The sequence below is a fragment of the Mustela erminea genome, chromosome 8 (genome assembly GCF_009829155.1).
Source record: "Mustela erminea isolate mMusErm1 chromosome 8, mMusErm1.Pri, whole genome shotgun sequence".
NCBI lineage: Eukaryota > Metazoa > Chordata > Mammalia > Carnivora > Mustelidae > Mustela > Mustela erminea.
Window position 1 is genome coordinate 114,679,626 of NC_045621.1, and position 18,138 is coordinate 114,697,763.

The window sequence follows — 18,138 nt, forward strand, 5'->3', positions numbered from 1 at the left end:
CAGCCTGCTTCCCAACCACCTGCATACTTTTCAGTGTAGAGTGTCAACCCCCAAATTTTTCTGAAGCACCCTTCAAATGGTGACAGTCTGCCTGCTGGGCTCCAAGTCTTCCCCAGCACTCAGTATTTCCAGGTCTCCTATTAAACTGGGGCTACTTTTGTCAGTTGCCAAGTCCATCCTGGCAAGGCAGTGCTGATACTTGTGGTTCTACCTTTAGGGGAAAGATGAGCAATTGTGTATTTTAGTGCTTGGAATTTGGCATGTGTCCATTACCCCTTGAGCTAAGGATGATTTTCAGTGTGTGGGCCTCACTACACCTGAGACAATGCATATGACCTGGGCTGAGCTGAGCCTCCATGGGCCTGCAGTGCCCTAAGGGCCTCAGGTCAGCTGAAAGAAGAGTGGTATGTATACTCCAGCTTGGTGCAAAGTAGCCCATGATGTGGAGCAGGTCAAGCATAGGCATAGTTCTCCTGAAAAAGGCTCCTTGTCAGACTGGCTATGTGTGCCCTGAAGAGTTGCATTTGGGGTGGGGGGGTACATTCTGATAGAAGATACCTGGAAACACTTTCTGCTAGAGAACCATGGGGCCCTCCAGGCAGCAGGATCCATAGAGCCTGACTTGCATTTGTTTGTTGCTGCTGCCTAGGGTGATTTTATATATGTTCACCCTCTCCATGAAGTGGAGTTTTATGTATGTTCACCCTCTCCATACAGTGATTGGAGCCTGGCTATCCTCTCTTTGGCCTGCAGGGTCCCAGCTACAAAAGGCCTGGGGATGAAGTTGAGCCATCCATGTCCGGGCTGTGAAGGTCGTGGTAACCAAGGACTTAGAACTGGGCAGAAGTCATGAGACAGTGGGACACAGGAGCAGGATCTTGGGGGAACAAGGCATCTGTATAATCCCAAACAGTAACCTGCATAAATGTACATATTTCTCCTGCAGATAGAGAGAGAGCACACTGTCCTGCCTTGCCAAGGTGGGGCTGGTGCGTTGCCTATTGTAACCTCCAATATGAGACACATATTGCCGTGGTTGTTGGAGAAGACTCAGACGCTCTAGGTGTCAATCCAAGTGGGATATATTGTTACCAATGTGCATCTACCACTTCAGGTTGAATGTATAAGTTGTTGGGTCTGGGCTCCAGCTTCACCAGCAAGAAAGTCCCTGTAAGGCTCTGGTAGGCTGCTTGGGATTCTCCTGACAGCATGCCGGCCAAGAACTGCAGGATAACTAGTGATCTAGAACAGCCCAAATGTCACAGAACTGGGCTCCTGGGGGACAAGCATTAACCTACCCAATGGGCAGAATTCCCCCTGAAGGTAGATTTCAGGTTTAGTTGTTGGCCATGCTGGAGAGGATCCTGAGGGCTGATTGGGGGGCCACCTAATAAGAAAGACCTGCAAGTCCTGGTTTTGGTGTAGGAACTCTCCCAGAATAGTGGAGAAGCAGGTATAAGGGGCTTAGAAGAAAATGGCATCAAGCTTCCTTGACACCTCCCAGTGGCTGTTCTCAGGAATGAAGGAGTCAACAAAGAATACAAAGATAGCATGGGACCCACCTGAACTGGAAAAAGACCCTGTCCCACACATGGGAGAAATGCTCTTGGATATCTGGGGAAGTCCAGAAGGCAGAACATTTGAAGCCAGAATGATCTGGCAGACCATGAGCTAGGATATGTTAAGGAAGTTTAGTGTGGGCAAGTCAATCAAGGAGAGCCTCCAGGAGGAAAATTTTAAAGAATTTTGGCAGGTGGAGGGGCATGGAGTAAAAAGACTTGAAGGGTGGGCTCCTATTCATGGAATCTGACAGCTAGCTCACTTGTCCAGGCTGGAGAACCACCCTAAGGGATCTGACAGGGTGTGTGTGACAGGATCCTGCAATTCTACTCAGGCCCTGGCCTGGACACTGAGCTCTCCTGAGAAGACTGCCTGAGGAGCCAACAGAAAGATAAGCCTGAGCTGAGCTGTCCCTGACAGGAGAGGGCTGGAGTAGGGCAGGAAATGTTCACAGAGCTCATTTGTCCTTTAGTGAAATATTGAGCCCTGGGCCTGGAACTGTTTTGGGAGGAAGCTGGTTTTTTAGCTCCCTTCCTCTCCACCCAATACCCTGTACTTTCTCTCCTCTGGCACTCTTCATGCCTCTGTTTCTCCTGGCCCCTCGGGAGTCTGGGCCTTCCCTCCCATGTCAGCCAGTGGCTAGTGAGGGCTGAGGACTCCCTTGGGTGCCTGTCCCAATCTGCCTCCACCATGTGGACAGCCCAGTTAGGATGGATGAGACTTCCCATGCCTGCCTAGATCTGTCTAAAGTCTTCTTAAAAAGATAAGGGGTTGTCATGGGATCCTAGCTTAATAGGGGGTGTGCTGTGGTTAGAGGGGGCCCTCAGAGGTGATCAGCCCTCTTGATTTACCTATGAAGAACTTGATTCCCCCAGAGAGACAGGGCAAGGCTATGCAGTGAGTTAGTGATGCAATAGGAATTGGGCCCAGGCATCCTGGTTGCCGGTTATGGACATTTCCCATTGTACCTCCCAGAGTCTGAGGAGATATCCTCAGGATGAATGTCTTTCTACATTCCTCACCATTGCTCTTCCTAATTATGTTCCCAGAGATCCATGCCCCAAGGGAACTTATGACTAAAAAGACAACTAATTTTTTTAAAGGTTTATTTATTTGAAAGAGCCTGAGAGAAAGGGATGGGAGAGCGGGGAGAGGCAGAGAGGTAATCTTCAAATCTACTCCCTGCTAGTTCAGAGCCCTACAAGGGACTTGATTTCAGGGCCCAGGCGCTCTTGACCTGAGATGAAATGAAGAGTCAAGAGCCTACCTGATTGAACCACTCAGGGGCCCCAGAAGACAAGTATTTTTCCATTGCCTCTTCAGAAGCAACACCTGTCCCTGTCGTACAAAATTCCCTTGGACCCCCATCACTTACGAGAGAGAGCTGAGCTGCTTAGCACAGCACAGATATTCCTCTGGCAGTGGGCCAACCCTGAACAGTAAGCCCCCTCCAGGCCCCCAGCTCAGGGCACATGGGTCCCCCCCCTCCCTTGACCCTCTAGGTCTGTGTCTTTAGTACTCTCATCCCAGGGTGCCCTTAACCACTACAAATTGCGGTCCTGCCCACCTCTTGTGGCTCCATTCGAATGTGACCTCACCCAGGAGCCTGCTCTGTCCTTCCCAAATGGAACCGGTCTCTCTTTCCCAGTAACCTGTCCCAACACCACTCTGGCTCTCAGCACTTTCTCTCCTGGAACACAGTCATTTGCATATTTTGCCTTTGCCTTCCTGTCCATCCTGGAGGGGAGTTTTTACTCCTGTTCATGTTCACTCAAGTACACAGCCTGGGGCTTGAAATATGGGAGACCTCACATTTGCTAAAGGATGTTTCATTACTGGCATCCCAGGCCCTTGAGCCAGAAAGCCTGTATGGAGGACCTACTGTGGGCACCACCCCTTAACCCCTGGCTACTTCCAACCATTCCCCTTCCATGAGGCAAGATGGTCTCCTCTTCCACCGCTACTAGCCCTTCTGCCCAGTCTTCATGAAGCCTTTCCTCTCTGTCCCAGCCACTCCTGATGACTCTGCCCTCCAAGGCTCTCCTTGGCCCTGAGTGCATCCTACTTTGCACTGCTGCGATGGTACAGGGAATAGTGGTTAAGAGTTCAGACTGGCTGTGCAACCTAGACAATTTACTTAACCTCTCTGTGCTTTAGTTTATCAATGGAATAGGATAAAAACAGGACTTACTTTGAGCATTTAGATAGTAGATGAGAAGTGGAAAGAGCTCAGTAAATAAGAGGTATTATAATTAGTTATATTTTTATTCATTCATACAAGTATCAGTTGAACACCTGGTATGTGCCGGACACTAATGCCACAAACTGGGGAAACAGGATGAGCGAGTCAGAATACATGTGGGCCACATAATATTCTTTGCTGAATTCTTAATCACATGTTGAATTCTTGGCGAGTAAAGGACAGAGCCAGACACACTGCCAAGCAAGCACACAACAAGTATTTAATAACTGTTGGCTGAATGCATGCTTGAGTAAATGAGTAAATCTCTTATGACTGACTGAACAGTGCAGGGATAGCCCAGGGCCACATGAATAGAACCTGGGGAGCACGCCCTGCTGGTGTTAGCCCTCCACCATTTGAGCCAATGAATGGAGGAAGTGCAGGCCAGAGCAGGCAGCTGGTTCTGGGTGTCCTCCTTCCTCACCACTGTCTAGCCCTCTAAACAGGCTCTTGGGTGCTTCTCCTGTTTACTCCCATAATGCCCTCTGCTGCCTCATGCTGAAGTACTTTTCACTCTGCACTCAACACTGCACACAAACTTCCAAGGAAAAGTACCGGGAGTCAAGCGCTAAAGCAGGTTGGCAAACCCATCTTAACACAGCTTTGTTAGTTTGTTTACTTTAAATTTTAGTTAGATTGTTTTTCGGACTCCATAGTCTCTCATGGTTCATCTCCCCTTCCAATATGAGGGTTTTGAAGGGGTAGGGGGTGGGAGGTTGGGGGAGCCATGTGGTGGGTATTACGGATGGCACATATGGCATGGAGCATGGGTGTGGTGCATAAACAATGAATTCTGTTACACTAAAAGAAATTAATAAAAATGAAAATAAAATTAAATTTTAGTTAGAGATCATACAGCACAAAACGGTTTCTCGAGAATTCAGTGGTTCATCTCGTACATAAAAGATGGTCATCACAAAAGTACACTTTAGTTTGTCTGTATCCTTAATAGTCTCTCTGGATTGTTTCTGCTCTCATTTTTTTTCTTTTCCCCTTCCCATATGTTCATCTATTTCATTTTTTAAAGTCCACATACATTTTCTATTAACATATGTTTAAAGTGAAAAATACATATTTTTAAAAAGCTAATTAGAAGAGTGATTTTTTTTTTACATTTTTGCACCTCTTCTTTTTTTTACTTTTATATTTTATTTTTATTTAAATTCATGTTAGCTTACATATGGTGTATTGTTAACTAGAGGGTAGAATTTAGTGATTTTTCAGTTGCATATAGCATTCAGTGATCATGACATCAAGGTCCTCTTTCATGCCCGTCAGTCAATTACCCCATTCTCCCACCCACTTCCCCTCCAGCAACCCTCAGTTTGTACCCTGTAGTTAAGGGTCTATTTTTTTTGTTTTTCTCTCTGTTTTTAGCCTATTTTATATTTCTTGCCCTTCCCCTATGTTCAACAGCTTTGTATATTAAATTTCACATACAATTGAAACCTTGTGGTATTTATCTTTCTCTGAATGACTTCTTTCCATTAGCTTAATACCCTCTAGTTACATCCATGGAAGGGACAAAATACCCTTCTTTATGATGGCTGAGTAGTATTCCATTGAGTACACATACCAAGTCTTCTTGATCCATTCATCAGTGAATGGACATTGTTCTATAGTTTGGTTATTGTGGACTTTGCTGCAAAAGCTCTGGGGACATGTGCCCATCCCAGTCACTATATATATATATCTTTTGGATAAATACCTAGTAGTGTAATTGCTCAGTCATTGGGTCATTCTATTTTTAACTTTTTGAGGAACCTCTGTATGATTCCCAGAGTGGCCGCACCAGTTTACATGCCCACCAGCAGCGTAAAAGGGTTCCACTTTCTCTGTATCCTAGCTAAAAGAGGTTGCTTCTTGAGCTGTTCATTTTAGCAATCTGAGTGGTGTGAGGTAGTATCTCATTATGGTTTTGATTTGTATTACTCTGACCAAGAGTGATGTTGAGTTTTTTTTTTTTTCATGTGTCTGTTAGTAATTTCTGTGTTCTTTGCAGATTTGTCTGTTCATGTCTTCTGGCAATTTCTTGATTGGATTTTTTGGGTCTTGGGTGTTGAGCCTGATGGGTTCTTAGATTGACGGTACCTTTATTTGATAGGTCAGTTGCAAATGTCTTCTCCCAGGCTGTAGGCTGCCTTTCGGTTTTGTTGATTGTTTCTTTTGCCATGCAAAAGCTTTTTTTCCTGATTAAGTCCCAATGGTTCAAGTTGGGTTTTATTTCCCTTGCCTCTGGACACCTGTCTAGGAAGAAGGTGTTTTGGCCAAGGTCAAAGAGGTTATTACTGGTGGTTACCTATAGGATTTTGATGGATTCCTTCTTCACATTTAAGTCTTTCATCCATTTTGAGTTCATTTTTTTGAGTGGTGTAAGAAAGTGGTCCAACTTCATATTTCTGCATGAGCCTGTCCAATTCTCCCAACACCATTTGTTGAAGAGACTGTCTTTTTTCCTTTGGATATTCATTCACCCTTTGTCAATAATTAAGTGACAATAGAGTTGAGGGTTTCTTCCTTGGTCCTATATTCTGCTCTATGGATCTAGGTATCTGGTTTTGTGTGAGTACCATACTGTCCTGGTGATTACAGCTTTGAAATACAGCTTGAAGTCTGAAATTGTGATGCCTCCCATTTTCATTCTCCTTGACAACACTCTGTTGGCCTCTTGGGATCTTTTTCGGTTTTACACAGATTTTAGGATTGTTTGTTCTGCTCTCTGAAAAATGTTGTGGGTAATTTTGATAGGAGTTACATTGAATATGAAGATTTCTTTGGGTAGCATAGATATTTTAATAACATTTGTTCTTCTGATCCATGAGCATGGATTGTTTTTCCATTCCTTGGTATCTTCCTCAACTTCTTTTATAAGTGAGCTATAATTTTCAGAGCACAGATCTTTCTCCTCTTTGGTCAGGGTCAATCCTACGTATCATATGCTTTTTGGTGCAATTGTAAATGGAATCAATTGCTTGATTTCTCTTTCTTCTGCCTCATTGTTAGTGTACAGAAATGCAACTGACTTCTGCACATTGGTTTTATATGTTGAGACTTTGCTGAATTTCTGTATGGGATTTAGCAATTTTGGGGGTGAGTTTTTTGGGTTTTCTACATGGAATATCTCATCACCTGCAAAGATGGAGAGACTGACTTCTTTGTTGCCACTTTGGCTGAATTTATTTATTTTTGTACTGATTGCTTAGGGTCGGATTTCCAGTAGCATGTTTTACCACAGTGGTGAAAGAGGACATGCCTGTCATGTTACTGACCTTAGGGGAAAAGCTCTCACATTGATTCTAATGGGGATGGCATTTGCTCTAGTCTTTCATGATATTGAGATATTTTCCTCTTTCTCTACGTGGAAGATTGTTTTTATTTAGAAAGTATGCTGTATTTTTTTCAAAATATTTTTCTGAGAAGATCATATGGTTCTTGTCCTTTCAATATGTTATATCACATCGGTTGATTTACAGATATGGAACCACCCCTGCGACTTAGGAACAAATCCCCCTTGGCTGTGGTGAATAATCCTTTGAATGTACTGTTGGATCCTATTAGCTATTATCTTGGGGAGCAAGATTCCATCCATGTTCATCAGGGATATTTGTCAGAAATTCTCCTTTATGGTGGGGATCAAGGTAATGCTGTTCCCCTAGAATGCGTTTGGAACTTTTCTTTTCATTTCTATTTTTTGGAACAGTTTCAGAATTATAGGTATTAATTCTTGCTTACATATGAACTTTGGGGACTTGATCAAGATCAAAAACTTCTGCACAGCAAAAGAAACAGTCAACAAAACAAAGAGGCAATCCACAGAATGGGAAAAGATATTTGCAAATGACATTACAGAAAGAGGGCTGATATCTAAGATCTATAAAGAACTCCTCAAACTCAAACTCCTCAAACTCAACACACACAAAACAGATGATCATGTCAACAAATGGGAAGAAGACATGAACAGACACGTCTCCAATGAAGACATACAAATGGCTATCAGACACATGAAAAAATGTTCATCATCATTAGCCATCAGGGAGCTTCAAATCAAAAGCACATTGAGATAACACCCTACACCAATTAGAATGGCCAAAATTAACAAGACAGTAAACAACATGTGTTGGAGAGGATGTGGAGAAAGGGGAACCCTCTTACACTGTTGATGGGTATGCAAGTTGGTGCAGCCGCTTTGGCAAACAGTGTGGAGATTCCTTAAGAATCTAAATATAGAGCTACACTATGACCCTCTAAGTGTACTACTGGGTATTTAACCTCAAGATACAGATGTAGTGAAAAGAAGGGCCATCTTTAACGAAATGATCATAGTAATAATGGCCACAGTCACCAAACTGTGGAAAGAACTAAGATGTCCTTCAATGGACAAATGGATAAAGAAGATATGGCCCATATATACTATGGAATATTATGTCTCCTTCAGAAAGGATGAATAGCCAAATTTGTATCAACGTGGATGGGACTGGAAGAGATTATGCTAAGTGAAATACATCAAGCAGAGCGAGTCAATTATCATATGATTTTATTTATTTGTGGAGCATAACATATTTGTGGAGAATAACAGAGGACATGAGGAGATGGAGAGGAGAAGAGAATTGGCAGAAATTGGAGGGGGAGATGAACCATGAGAGACTGTGGACTCTTGGAAACAAACGGAGGGTTTTGGAAGGAAGTGGGGGTGGGAGGTTAGGTGAACTTGTTGTTGGGTTTTTAGGAGGGCACGTATTTTATGGAGCACTGGGTGTGGTGCCTAAAGAATGAATTCTGGAACACTGAGAAGAAATTTAAATAAGTAAATAAATAAATATTTAAAAATTTGCTAGAATCCCCCTGGGAAGCCATCATGACCAAGACTGTTTTGTTGCGACGATTTTAAATTCCATTTCTTTGGTGGTTGTGGGTCCATTTTGGTTTTCTGTTTCTTCCTGTTTCAGTTTTGGTAGTTTATAGATTTCTAAAAAGTCATCAATTTCTTCCCAAATGCCTGATTTCTTGGCTTGTAATTGCACATAATATTATCTTGGTTGTTTCATGTTGGTTGACAACTCTCTTTTTTCATTAATGATTTTATTTATTGGGGTCTTTCTCTTTTTTTAATTAATTAATTTATTTTCAGAAAACAGTATTCATTATTTTTTCACCACACCCAGTGCTCCATGCAATCCGTGCCCTCTATTATACCCACCACCTGGTACCCCAACCTCCCACCCCCGCCCCTTCAAAACCCTCAGATTGTTTTTCAGAGTCCATAGTCTCTCATGATTCACCTCCCCTTCCAATTTACCCCAACTCCCTTCTCCTTTCTAACACCCCTTGTCCTCCATGATATTTGTTATGCTCTATAAATAAGTGAAACCATATGATAATTGACTCTCTCTGCTTGACTTTCACTCAGCATAATCTCTTCCAGTCCTGTCCATGTTGCTACAAAAGTTGGGTATTCATCCTTTCTGATGGAGGCATAATACTCCATAGTGTATATGGACCACATCTTCCTTATCCATTCGTCCGTTGAAGGGCATCTTGGTTCTTTCCATAGTTTGGCGTCCATGACCATTGCTGCTATAAGCACTGGGGTACAGATGGCCCTTCTTTTCACGACATTTGTATCTTTGGGGTAAATATCCAGGAGTGCAATGGCAGGGTCATAGGGAAGTTCTATTTTTAATTTCTTGAGGAATCTCCACACTGTTCTCCAAAGAAGCTGCACCAACCTGCATTCCCACCAACAGTGGAAGAGGGTTCCCTTTTGTCCACATCCTCTCCAACACATGTTGTTTCCTGTTCTGTTAATTTTGGCCATTCTAACTGGTGTAAGGTGATATATCAGTGTGGTTTTAATTTGAATCTCCCTGAGTGCTAGTGATGATGAACATTTTTTCATGTGTCTGATAGCCATTTGTATGTCTTGATAGGAGACGTGTCTGTTCATATCTTCTTCCCATTTTTTGATATGTTTGCCTGTTTCGTGTGTGTTGAGTTTGAGGAGTTCATTATAGATCTTGGATATCAACCTTTTGTCTGTACTGTCATTTGCAAATATCTTCTCCCATTCCGTGGGTTGCCTCTTTGTTTTTTTTACTGTTTCCTTTGCTGTGCAGAAGCTTTTGATTTTGATGAGGTCCCAAAAGTTTATTTTTGCTTTTGTTTCCTTTGCCTTTGGACACATATCTTTAAAGAAGTTGCTGTGGCTAATATCCTGAAGCTGTTTCAAAAAATTGAAGCAGAAGGAAAACTTCCAGACTCTTTCTATGAAGCCAGCATTACCTTGATCCCCAAACCAGGCAAAGACCCTACCAAAAAGGAGAATTTTAGACCAATATCACTGATGAATATGGATGCTAAGATTCTCAACAAGATCCTAGGAAACAGGCTCCAACAGCATATTAAAAAGATTATCCATCATGATCAGGTGGGATTCCTCCCTGGGCTACAAGGATGGTTCAACATTCACAAATCAATCAATGTGATACAACAAATTAATATGAGAAGAGAGAAGAACCACATGGTCCTCTCAATTGATGCAGAAAAAGCATTTGACAAAATCCAGCATTCGTTCTTGATTAAAACGCTTCAAAGGATAGAGGGAACATTCCTGAACCTCACCAAATCTATCTATGAAAGACCCACAGCAAATATCATCCTCAATGGGAAAAGCTTGCAGCCTTCCTGTTGAGATCAGGAACAAGACAAGGATGCCCACTTTCACCACTCTTGTTCAACATAGTATTAGAAGTCCTAGCAACAGCAATCAGACAACAAAGAGAAATAAAAGGTATCCAAATTGGCAGTAAAGAAGTCAAACTCTCTCTCATCACAGATGACATGATTCTTTATATGGAAAACCCAAAAGAGTCCACCCCCAAACTACTAGAACTCATACAGCAGTTCAGCAACATGGCAGGATACAAAGTCAATGTGCAGAAATCAGTGGCTTTCTTACACACTAACAATGAAAATACAGAAAGGGAAATTAGAGAATCGATTCCATTTACTATAGCACCAAGAACCATAAGATACCTGGGAATAAACCTAAACAAAGAGGTAAAGTATCTGTATTTGAGGAACTACAGAACACTCATGAAAGAAATTGAAGAAAACACAAAAAGATGGAAGACCATTCCTTGCCCTTGGATCGGAAGAATAAACATTGTTAAAATGTCTATACTGCCTAGAGCAATATATACTTTTAATGCCATTCCGATCAGTATTCCACCGGTATTCTTCTAAGAGCTGGAGCAAATAATCCTAAAATTTGTATGCAATCAGAAGAGACCCCGAATCACTAAGGAAATGTTGAAAAACAAAAATAAAGCTGGGGGCATCACATTACCTGATTTCAAGCTTTATTACAAAGCTGTGATCACCAAGACAGCATGGTACTGGCATAAAAACAGACACATAGACCAGTGGAACAGAGTAGAGAGCCCAGATATGGATCCTCAACTCTATGGTCAATTAATCTTCGACAAAACAGGAAAAATTATACAGTGGAAAAAAGTCTCTTCAATAAATGGTGCTGGGAAAACTGGACAGCTATATGTAGGAGGAATGAAACTTGACCATTCTCTTACACTGTACACAAAGATAAATTCAAAATGGATAAAAGGACCTCAACGTGAGACAGGAATCCATCAGAATCCTAGAGGAGAACATAGGGAGTAAGTACACGATAGAATCATCTGTACTATACAGACAAGATCAGAGCACCTCTGACAGGAATAATGGCTTATCCATGGTCAACAGGTAAGAGTGGAGAGTTGTGTCTGAAGTCAGGTGGGGACTCTGGCTGCACCCAGGCATTCCTTTGGGGACCTGTGCAGAGGAGTGTGTGGTGTCACTGTGTAAAAATGTGGACTTGTATGCACAAAGGGGATGAGCAGACGGCAGCCCTGAGCACTGTTTGTGTGGCAGTCCTGGAGTGGACGCGGGTAGGTGATCCCAGGCAGTGAAGACACTTCCTTGACTGCAGACCCCTACAGAATTTAGAACCCCTGCAACCAGGTGCCCACATTCTAGCACAGTCCAATACCAGGTTACTTGCTAGAGACATCCAATACTGAAAGATGTTCTCTTGCATCCTGCCTAATTTGCTGGGCTCTTGTTTCCAGAAACCCCAGGGGAAAGGCTTTATCACATGCTGCAGACCTTGGCTCAAACCTCACCCCCAACACCTCAGGGCATTTGGCAAGAGGTTCCATAAGGTAATACAAAGGAGCCTAGGCCAGGCCCAGCCCACTCCTATGAGCCATCCCAGGGCAGACCCATCCCTCCTCTTGAGTTTCTGGCAAAGAGGGATATGTGGGGGTTCCCGCCACTGGCAGGAGGAGGTTGCAGTACAGTGGATATCCTGGTGATACCTTTATGTCCACACCAATGTTACGGTGGCAGGATATAAGAGGGGGAAAATGGTTTACCAATGAAGAGGAGTGAGACCCTCGTGCTATGGACCAACTGGGCCAACCTGCTAGAGAAGCAAATACCTCTGATGCCTGTCTTACTAGGAGGAGACCTCAGCTATGCTGACATATTCCTGGGCATATACCAAGCCTTTGCCACTGCCCAAGAGGTGCTGGACCTCCTGTTGACAAGATGAGCACACAGTCCCTAACTGCCCGTGGGATTTGGCCCTGGCCTGGTTGTGAGTTTCGGGAATGTCCACAAACCTCCCGAGACTCAGTTTCTCCTCTGACTGAGGCAGAGTTATTATATGGACTCAGTGGGGTCTCAAAGGGAAGGTACAACTGGGTGCCTGAGGCTTTGGAAAGGTCTGTTAGAGGGGCTATGGTTGTGCTCATTTATCATTGTCCCGCTGCCTCATGATGGAAGCCTCTGCCTTATTCCTCACTATTGCTATGGTTCTTGATCTGGGGTGTTTGGCCATTTAAAGGGAGATATGAGACTCTGTCTGGATTCTGTGTCAGGTGAAACCAGAGCAGGGAATCACTGGATGTGAAGCAGGGGGCCCCAGGCCCACTCAGATATCTGTGATGGGCTGGTTGCGGCCCCTTCATTCATCAACCATTGAGGAAGTCCCACTCAGTGCAGGTGCTTCTTTAGGAGCTGATTGTGAACCCTGCACAGAGCAGACAGCACCCCAGGGCTCCAGACTAGTCAGGGGTCAGACAGTGACAATGGACATGATGATAGGTAGCATGCATAGGCTATTTCATGTGATGCCCCCTGGTCTCCTCTGGATATGGGTGCATTTTCTCCACCTGTGATGAAGGTGGCAGAGCCCAGGAGCCGCAGAATATGTGAGTTTTGGCTGATGCTGGAGGGCCTTACCTCTCCACCAGGGCAGCCAGGGAACTGTGAGTTGGAAGGACTCTTTGACCCTCATCCCACACATCTGTGGTTCCTCTTTAAGGGTGAAGGTCTGAGAGTTTCTTTATGGAGAAATGAAGGGGCCCAGGAGAGCTGTGGGTGGGGGCACTTTGGGAGAGTAGAGGGGGCTGGAGGACAGATTTAGCTCCTAACAGATTCATTCCCCACCCCGCCCCCTCCTAGCCCTGGGACGCAGAATAGAGGCCATGGGACCCATCACACTCAGCAGTGTGTTGGAACCTGGACACTGGGTGCTCAGAGGGTGCTCAGGAGATGCAGTGAGAGCTCAGGGACCAGACATTCCACACCCTGTGTGAGATTAGTGTTAGTGGAAGGAGACCCACTCATGGCACCTAGTGAAAGAGGCAGCACATGGGCACAAGTGGTAACATTTGAGGTATTGGGAAGGTCTTGGAAAGTCCTGGCTAGAGACATAGTCCATTTGCTCACTCCTCGGTTGGATCTTCAGAAAGCAGTGGCCTGTGCAGTGAGGGTAATTAAAAGGACAGACACCACCCCTCCTTGGGCACATGCAGTTGAATTCAAGTGGCAAGTGGATAAGAAGACTGACTGAGGAGTGTGTCCAGCTCCCCTAAGAAGTACAGGAGTGCTCACACCATTGATTAAGGACTTGCACTCATAGTGGCTTTTTGCCAGCTTGTTGTCTTTGACCAGGCCTGTCTCAGGCAGGACTGCCAGATCACAGGTGGACAATGAGTATAACTATCCTCTGACAGGATCTGGAAGCCCAAGCTCTCAGTTTCCCACAGGGGTTTCCTGGGATATTGGTTTGGGAGGGTGCCCTGTCCTCTGACTCTTCTGCCTGTCTATCCCCAGGGACATCTCCTCCATCTCGAACACATGGCTAGAACAATATCCCGAGGATTGTGCCCAGCCTCCAGAATTTCTCAGCCTGAATATGTTGCTGGCATCCCTGGGGCTCAATGGCCAGGCTCAGATTTGGAACACAGCTTCTGCTGCCATAGCTGAAATACCTTGATCCCACATAGCCAGAGGCTGAGTGTGAGAAAGACTGGGGTTACTGACGGGGGCCTGTGGAAGGCACAGGGCGGGCCACACTGATAAAGCCTCCATAGAGTGCAGTTGGGCTGAGAGGAGTGAGTAGTCTCAGATCTCTGTCCCCATGGTCTTCAGTCAGGCAGACCTTCCAGGGATTGGTTCTTGTATGCAGACCACATTGAGTGGCGGGAAAAGTCTCCTTTATTAGAAGGGATATGGGAAGTTAATCATGTTGATGATACTTCCTCTTCATGGAGCTATTGTACCAGCCCCAGAACAAGATCCTGATCGACCTCAGGAAATTGCCCCAGCTCCCACTGTGGCACCTGCTGCATCTTCAGAGCCTGAGATGGCCCAACTCATCCCTGCTTCTGGAGCTCACCAGTCAGGCAGAGCAGTGATGGCTCCTGTCCACTGAGGCCAGTGCAGTTGGTAGTCAGGGCTCTAATTCTTTACAGAAGTGGAAGAGCCACCTGCCCCTTTACCCAACCCAGAGGTCCAGCATAGTCCTGGCCATGCTACTGGAGATCCTGAAGAGCCTGGTCCACCACCTGTCTCAGTGGAGCAACATCCTGAACTTCTGAGCAACAGCTCGTGCTGGCTGGAACCCCAAGAATGAGTTCCCTTTCCCTATCTTTCTGTCTTTGTAATTTTTGTGTTTTTTATACACCTGTATAATGGCTTAATATATTTTGTTAGTTAAATAAAGTAGAATTTTAGTTTACATAAACCCTTACTCTGGTCCTTTTCAGTTTTGTATTAAGGTGCCCTTTAGGTACACTCAGAATGTTGCACAACCATTTACTTGTAGAACATTTCCATCACAGAGAAATCTGTGCTACTACTCACTGCTCATTCCGTCATCCTTGTCCCTGCAACCACTGCTCTTTTCTCTGTCTCTGGTACTTTACATCATCTCGGATTTTCTTCCTTTTTAAAAAAAATTTTTATTTATTTTTCTAATTTCTTTTCAGTGTTCCAGAATTCATTCTTTATGTAACACACCCAGTGCTCCATGCAATACATTTCCTCCACAATACCCATCACCAGGCTCACCAAACCTCCCATCCCCTCCCCTCCAAAACCCTCAGCCCCTCAGAGTCCACCGTCTCTCATGGTTTGTCTCTCCTTCCAGTTTCCCCAATACCCTTCTCTCCATCTCCCCATGTCCTCTGTGTTATTTCTTATGCCTCACAATAAGTGAAACCATATGATAATTGACTCTCTCTGCTTGACTTATTTCATTCAGCATAACCTCTTCCAGTCCCGTCCATGTTGATACAAAAGTTGGGTATTTTCATATGCTTGCAATCCTACAACATGGCCTTCGATGTCTTCTACGGAACGTAAAAGAGATTGATTTTTTTCTTTTTTCTTTTGGTATTTTATTACAAAGAAACATTCCTTGAAAGAACAAAGATCATGGGAAACCCCAAAATGAACGCTTTTTATTATCTGGGGTAGTTTTTGTTTTGTTTTGTTTTGTTTTGTTTTTAAAATACAGATGCCTTGAAAGGCAGAAACCACAAGAATAATGTCTGGGTCCATGAGACGCCTTTAAATTCTTTTATTTTCCTGGTTAGGGCACAATTACACTATTCTAATGGGCATATTATCAAAATAATAAAATATCATCTTAAATCTTTGCATTTATTTCTCACAACTCAGGTAATAAAGTAAATAGTTCTTTAAGTTTTAGCCTGACTATGTTTATTTAGTGAAATAATGATTGAAATATGAAGAAAAGAAGACACATTCCTTCTACCAAGACATAACCGCCCATAACAAATAGTGTCCCTTCTCCATGATTTTCCCTCTGAGTGTAGTGTGTGTGTGTGTGTGTGTGTGTGTGTGTGTGTATACATGATTGTGTCTGTGTGTGTCTGTGTGTGCATATGAGTGGGGCAGGGAGAGTTAAAACTCTCCCTAAAGGGCTGGGCTCTTGTTCTGCCTGTGCCTCCACAGTGGACAGGCACTGTTGCTGTTGTCCCCTTGGGCATTCTCAGTGAAAACACTCAGCAGCCCCATCTGTTGAACAACTGAAACATTTCCAATTTTTGACTCTCATAATAATAGTAATAAGTATTTCTGTGCCAAAGTCTCTTCCTTTAGGAGTGATTCTTACAAGCACCCTTTCTGGAACACACTTTAACCACATTTTTTAGAGGATTGGATGTTGGCTCCTCTATCAGTGCTCTCTTTATTAAGGAGCAGCCTTGCTTATGAAAGGAGGGACTCCATAGTGTATAGATGAGACCTGAAATCATTAGGAGGACAAGCCAATAGTGAGTCCATCAGGGTACTGGCAGTGACCACAGAGCAGGGAAGAGCCTTGCCACACCCCTCTCATGTGTCCTCCCCCACAAACATCCCTGTCCCATGTCCTGGAACACATCTCACTGAGGTCCTGTCTGGTACACACTCCAGCCACTCTAGCCCTTGGTGCTCCATATCTCAGACTCTAACTAGAGCAACGAGACCTTGATCAATGCCAACAGAGGGGTGCTGTCCAGGCAACTTCTCTTGGCTTGCACCCTGTCCATCCTGGCTGGACCACAACCTCTCAGGAAGAAACCTCTAAAAACAGCACAGATCAGTGGGTTGCAGACATGTGTTCCAGATGTAGTTTTAGTGGCAACAGAAAGAACCACTTGAACTTGTGTGAGCAAGGAAGGCCTTTACAAAGCATATTGGTTGCTCATGGAAGCTGCAGGATGTAGAGAGCCTTATCCAAGGGCTTGGGCACTAGAGATAGTTTGTCCAGAGCCCTCAGTTTCCTCTAGCCATGACACCATACTTCTGCCATCCCCAAACTTGGTATCCCTCAATTTCAGATTGTGGGAGAGTGTTGCTGTGCTTCCTGCTCAAGACACCATGTGTGGAAAAGAGGGAACCCCTCTCATCTCTCAATGTTGAGTAAGGGGGAGTCCACTTGATCTAAAGCTGTAGGAGAAGCCATGGAGAGTAATCCATCTTCTTTTTTGGTTTTGTTGACTGTTTCCATTGCTGTGAAAAAGCTTTTTATCTTGATGAGGCCCCAATAGTTCATTTCTGCCTTTGTTTCACTTGCCTATGGAGACGTGTCTAAGAAGAAGTTGCTGTGTCTGAGGTCGAAGAGGTTGCTGCCTGTGTTCTCCTCAAGAATTTTGATGGATCCCTGTCTCTCATTGAGTATTTCATCCATTTTGAGTCTATTTTTGTGTGTAGTGTAAGGAAATGGTCCAGTTTTATTTTTCTGCATGTGTCTGTCCAATTTTCCCAAAACCATGTGTTGAAGAGACGGTCTTTTTTCCATTGAACGTGTTTTCCCCTTTTGTCGAAAATTAGTTGACCATAAAGTTGAAGGTCTTTTACTGGGCTCTCTATTCTCTTCCACTGATCTGTGTGTCTGTTTTTGTGCAAGTACCATACTGTTTTGATGATTACGGCTATGTAATAGAGCTTGAAGTCTGGAATTGTGATGCCACCAACTTTGGCTTTCTTTTTCAACATACCTCTGGCTATTTGGGGTCTTTTCTGGTTCCACACAAATTTTAGAATTATTGTTTCATTTCTTTGAAAAAACCTGGTGGTATTTCGATAGTGATCGAATTAAATGTGTAGTTTGCTTTAGGGAGCATAGATATTTTCACAATATTTGTTCTTCCGATTCACAAGCATGGAATGCTTTTCCTTTTCTTTCTGTCTTCCTCAATTTCTTTTGTCGGTACTTTATAGGTTTCTGATTAGAGATTCTTTGCCTCTTTGATTAAGATTATTCCTAGGTATCCTATGATTTTGAGTGCAATCCCTGTATCAGATAAATGAGATCTACTCAGAGAGGAGAAAAGATGGCGGGGAAGTAGGAGGAGGCGCCCTTTCAACCTGTACCCTAAAGTGAGCTGATTACCTTCCAAAGAACTCCGATCACCCACGAAATCAGACTGAGATCAGAATTATGCACGTCTGGATCTTTACCAGAGCAGAAGACGCCAGTG